Source organism: Lactuca virosa, chromosome 8, assembly GCF_052849685.1.
Source record: "Lactuca virosa cultivar CGN04683 chromosome 8, Lactuca_virosa_CGN04683_v6, whole genome shotgun sequence".
NCBI classification, from domain to species: domain Eukaryota; kingdom Viridiplantae; phylum Streptophyta; class Magnoliopsida; order Asterales; family Asteraceae; genus Lactuca; species Lactuca virosa.
Window position 1 is genome coordinate 166515266 of NC_136433.1, and position 6234 is coordinate 166521499.

At 32.0% G+C, this 6234-nt stretch overlaps 1 long non-coding RNA gene across 2 annotated transcripts; it reads left to right on the forward strand.

Moving 5' to 3' along the window:
• The first annotated feature begins 423 nt into the window (after positions 1-423).
• LOC145133702 (uncharacterized) lies at positions 424-1711 on the forward strand. 2 transcript variants are annotated; one of them, XR_013718689.1, is made up of 5 exons: positions 424-836; positions 1153-1294; positions 1383-1421; positions 1501-1521; positions 1609-1711. It is a non-coding gene; the product is annotated as an uncharacterized LOC145133702 (long non-coding RNA). The 2 variants fall into 2 exon arrangements; XR_013718688.1 differs by having other exon boundaries at positions 424-1294.
• The last annotated feature ends 4523 nt before the right edge of the window (positions 1712-6234 follow it).

Sequence of the window (6234 nt, forward strand, 5' to 3'; positions counted from 1 at the left end):
ACCGAAAACAATTCCGACCAACAAAAACTATCGAAAACAGTTCCAAAAAAATTCACCGGGCCTCAAGAACGGGGTCCTTTTTAAGCGGAGACAAACTGATACGGATCTCTGGCCATACCTAAGGCCGCCGAACCAATTGCTACCGGAAATCGGCATAAATCGACCTTGAGGACAAGGCCATTTTTCAGGGGCGGAGTATTGATACGAGCACATGCTAGAAAGACGGTTAGTGGCTAGACTTGTTATCTTTAGTAGTTTGTAGTGAATAGGAATATTGCATATTATCTACGACCACGTTTCCATTTTTGCATGCATGAGATCCATGATCTCCTAGATTTTAGTATAGCTTGCATATTTGTTTTAGTTGTAATTGGTTTTGACAAAAGATATAGAACCAGAAAATTGCTCCTCTGTTATATTCAAGGAGATTCACCATCTCGAATAGGTATCTATCAAGTTCCTTCCATTCCCTACCCACCTCCAAACCACCGCCTCACTCTGAACTCGATTCCGGTTGATCGGAATCAACGAATTGCTAACTGACTGCTTTCCATGGTTTTCTCCAACGCTCACTGCTACTCAATATCTTCGTCAATGGCGGTGTCGACTACAGATGACGTTCGCTTTTCAGATTCTACGCGCTCCATCATTCCACCGATTCCCCCCTCTGCTTGCTTTAGTTCACCAAAAAAAACGAAGACGAGGAACAATGGTCGTGATTGCTGAAGTTGGCTTCTTCTGATTTCTTCATAGAAAACCTACAAGACCCACCAACTTCTACAGCCTTCTGCTGGTACTCCGATGTGGGCCGACATGGCGACATCAAAATTGATCAGGTATCTATCGTTGTTTTATGTCGGTCTCATCGCCTTCACCATGCCATTTGTAAGTTTTATTTTTATTAGGGTTTAGTTCATAGGCACTGTGTGATTAGGTTTTTTGGTGGTTTTGGTATACAATCGCTTCCCAACCAATTCCATGGCAATACACGTATCGGTTTTCGCTGAGAGTTATTGAAATTATTGGGTTCAATTGATTTTGGATTTGGTCGCTTCAAGTGTTTTTTGATGTTTTAGCTGCTAATTAACCCGGTTTCTGTGTTGGGTTTGACCTGAATTGCAAAACGGGGTTCGCGATTTCGATCTTCTTAAGCCAATGGACGGTGGTGCTAGCGGCCATGGCGGTGGCGGTTCGGAAGGGAAGAACAAAAATTAGAGTGAAGGAGGAGAGCCGAAGGTTAAGAGGAAGATGAAGACAGCTTTCCAGTTGGAGATTCTCGAGAAAACTTTCGCTGGTTTGTCTTTCTTTCTAATCTTCACTATCTCTGTTCGTTTTTATCTCACTTCCAATTTAGTAACTTCATCACTTGATTGAATTTTCAGTTGACGCATATCCACCTGGTGCATTTGGAGAACCAATAGGTAATATAATCAGTATCTTGATTTTGCTTTTTTTTTTGTAGGCTCATGTTGCAATTAATGTATTGTATACTTTTTGTAGGCTCATTTGGAGAACCAATAGGTAATATAAGCAGTATCTTGATCTTGCTTTTTTTCGTTTTTATCTCACTTCCAATTTAGTAACTTCATCACTTGATTGAATTTCCAGTTGAGGCATATCCACCTGTGAAGCTTGCAGAATCTCATGGCTTTTGTTGGGGTGTTGATCCTAAATGTTTTTTTCTTTTTTTTTTTTTTTTTTTTTTTTAAATTTTTTTACTTTAGTTTTTATCAACGAGAGTAGCTACAATTACCCATTTATCTTATCGGCCTAGAAAAAATGTTTGCTACAGTGGTAATAGTATCAATTCCTCACCCCTAATTTCTTTTCTGGTTTAACTAGGTAAGTTCATTTTTGCTTCAGATGTATCTCATGGAATTGATACTTATAACATCAGAGAGGCTATTGGTGTTTGTGCTGGTATATGCCCCTTCAATTTCCCAGCAATGATTCCTTTGTGGGTATGATTATGATTCTCATTTCCCAATTTACCCTTACTCTGTTTCACCATGAATAAACAAAAACAAGAACAAGTTGTCTTCATTCTTGATTCTTGATTAATAAACAGTTTTTCTTAACTGTTCTAGATTTGCAAGCAGGAAGTCTGTAACAGATTTCTTTTTTATTTATTTTTTTAACAGTGATTTCCAATAACAGTTGCAGTAATACGGACTAATTTCTACTTGATTTCATTGATTGTATATGTACTTTTTACTTTTTGCCTGTTTATTTCAAAGTTGGGAAATCTGATTAATTTAATAGTTTTTTACCATTTTACAATTTTGTAGTTATATACGAAGTGACCAAAATGATTGGAGCTGTCCAAATCCATCCCCGCAAAGCGGGGTTCCTCGTCTAGTTTATATTATTAATGGATATATTTTTTTGTGTGAATTGAGTTATTAATCTGATTTCATGTTAGTATTTATATATTTTTATGATGGTGGATTGAAGTATTGTTTTGATTGCAGATTACTGATTATTTTTAATCGTGGTAAAGCTAATTTTAGTGTATCTGTCCTTCATCAGTATCTAAGACGATAATGTTTAGGGTTCATTTTTTTCAAATATCATAACTTTCATTATCGTTTGTTCTATTTTTTGTATGCAGCTCTTAAAGTTTTTTGAATCAATTTCATAACCATCGTTTTCATTATGATGTGGAAAAGAAATAAAACAAAACGATGTGGAAAAGAAATAAAACATGGAGAACGATAGTGTATTCTAGCAAAATATATATGTATTATGTCGGAATCGAATCATGAATTTCAATTGTCATAATGGAATCATGATATTTCATCACTAATTTGTGCATTTTCTACAATTCTTGGTTATGGATTTTGGTGCAATTCACAGGTCTTCAGATTTGTACAAAAGATTTTAGTTTTTTATTTTTCATTTGCTAATGTATTATTGGGTTCTAAACTACAATTAGATTTGGTTTCACAGATGCTTGAAGAACGAACCGTAAAATTGAAAGCGATTCTCAGCAACAATATTCTTTTTAGAATGTATTAGTGTCTTTTGTTAGATTTTGATGTGTTTTTTTTTCAATTTTTAAGCGTTCTTAGTTTATTCTTTAACAATAAATGTAGTTATTAGCAATTGTTACCCATATTCTTTAAGAATTAGTGTAATTTTTTGTTTTTATTCTTCAATTGATGGTTCAAAAATTTGTTATAATCAAGAAGCTCATTCCGTCAAAATATGTATTCTGTCAGAATATTTATTCTTTTATGGTTCACTAATGTTTCAAGATACTCATAAACATATTCTGTTAGAATGGCCCGAAATAAAAGAATTATTATCTATTAAAATCATATTTTTAAAATTAAGAGAATTAATTACCCCTAAAAATCCGAATTTTCCTTTTTTAAATGTAGTTTAATTGACTAAAATACTCTTATACTAAAATTTATGTGATTATATATTACATGATATCTCATAGTAATATCATAGACCCTCAACTCATGACCATTCATTCTATTCACCTATTGGTCCAAAATTATTCTTACGACCACACAATAGATGTCATCCACATTATAATCTAGCTATATATATATATATATATATATATATATATATATATATATATATATATATATATATATGTGTGTGTGAAAAAGTTTAATAGAGAACCATTATTAATCAAGTAACCAAGGAACAAATCCAAAGCGTTGAAATTTAAAGCAATCAACGGCAAAAGAAAGGGTTGTAGACTTTTACAATGGACGCACATACACCGGATTATAACAAAACTCACTTTCTTTTTTAGTTTAATTTTTTTTAGGCCATGTTTTTTATCGGAAAAAAAAAACTGAATATACCATTATTCATGATTTTTCGTTCTCTTTCATAGAGTTCCATATTGATATATAAAAAATGGTTTTTTTTTTTTCAAAAAACCCACTTCATTTTTTTTGTTTGTTGAAAAGTTAAGGTCTATTTTTTTTGTAGAAAAAAATTAATAAATATATCAAAATTCATATTTTTGGTACTCTTTAAACATAGATTCATATTGATGTTTAAGAAATATATATATCGAAATTTCAATTCAAATTCACATTGTGAACCTGTTCAGATTCACATTGTGAACCTGTTCAGATTCACATTGTGAACCTGCTCAGATTCACAGTGTGAATAATAGTAAGACAGATTCACAGTGTAAATAAATCCATTTGTTGATTTTACAAAACTAATTTATGAGTAATGAAAATGTTAAAATATTATAAAACTAGATAAGTCACATTAATAATGATGAATGTGCTTCTAGCCAGCGATATCCGGTGTTACCCTCCCTCCTTGAGGTTGAGGATTCAAGTCCCGTTGTGGACATAGGTGGATTTAAGGTGTAGTTTAGGAGTAGGCGACAAGTCTATATATATATATATATATATATATATATATATATATATATATATATATATATATATATATATATATATATATATATATATATATATATATATATATATATATATGCATTTAATTTTAGTCGTCTTCATTGGGCCATAACTGATGTGACTTATCTTTGGCAATCAAGATGTTGAGATTGTTGAAGATGAGAAAAGACGCACATTCAATGTAAGATTCTCATGGGGCCGAAACGGGGGGTCTAAGAAAATGGGTTAATAAAATAAATTAATTAATTAATTAAATTAAAAAAAAAAAACAAAAATAGCAACATCCTGTAAGCATTATAAGAATTATCCTAAAATCAACGAATGCCCCCAATGACCATGGTTATCGTATTTGGCTGTGAAATCCATCGTAAGTCGTAACCCCCGGTACCTACGTGAAACGATGTTGTTTTGATTTCGAGTGGACCCTACAAAATGGATAATTATAGTATAAGCCAATTTTCAGTTTTTTTTTTTCATTTTACCCCGTACACACATTTTGACTCTCTCTAAATCCTAGTTTTAAAATGTGCTTGAGGTTTAAATTGTGTATGATCTTGGTAAATTTCTTATTTTCAATATTGAAGAGAATAGTATCCATATTTGTAGCTTTAAGTTCTTAATAAATATGTAAGTATATATTTCATAGTCGCCATTTCTCAATATGGTAATGCGAAGTGGCCGTTGTATGCACCATGGCCCCTTTTCACATTGGCTATTTCTTATAGTGGAAAACTAAAATTGGGAAGCTTTCGTAGATTTGGAGATATTTATTGGTGTGGAGAATGAATTTCCGAATTAAGAAGTAGCCCCATTTTCCGGTATTTAGTTTTTATTTTATATATTGTGAGTTTCGGGTGTTTGAGTTGTCAACAAACTAAGAAAAATGCATTTAAGGAAGCCCCACAGTATGTTGGTTGTTTAAATGTGTATGAGTTGGAAATTAGGGATAGACCCGGATACGAAAGTTTACAATCATATAGAGCAAGGAAGCATAAACAATATTTTGAATGTAGGTCAATGTTGGATGTCCACAAATATATAAAGTAACTAAGGGTATCCATAATGCATTGAACTTCATAGAGTTCAATGGATTGTCATATCATCCTTCTACAATCCATACAAATCTATTATTTTTTTCCTACAATGCATTGAACTCTATAAAGTCCAATAGAATATTAAAAAAATATAATTTATAGTAAATATTTAAGAATTAAAAACTTTCTTTTTTCTCATTGAGGAGTTCAATGGTCATTGAACACCAAATTCATTGAATGTCAAGGTGGCATCTCATAATGGTAGAGTTTCATCTATTGAATGATACATAGACTTGTCATCTCATTCAACTCTCCCATTGAACTCACTATTGTGGATGCTCTAAGTAATCATGCACGTATAACCTTGATCATCGATGGTTGACCTAATAGATAACACTGAAAGATTGAGACTATATAAATTTTGTGGACTTAGACATCGTAGTGTTTATCGAACACTAATCTTAATGAGTTGTATCGAACAATTCGGGTGGTAGTGTATCGAACACTAATCTTAATGAGTTGTTGTCGACTAAAAAATAGATATTTATTCATATATCTATATATTAAAAATATGGTAGTTATACGTAAAATGTGGAATTATATATATTTAAATTGCAATGCGTAATTTTTGTTTTTCATATTGTCGTGTAAAAAATCACTTATGCTAATGAATTCACCAAGCTTTCAGCTCACAATGCTATTTATGAATCTTGATAACTCCCACCAAACTTTCAACAATATTATATATGTGAAGTTGAAAGAGAGGAATCTTCAACTTCAACTTTAATTTGTTAGAA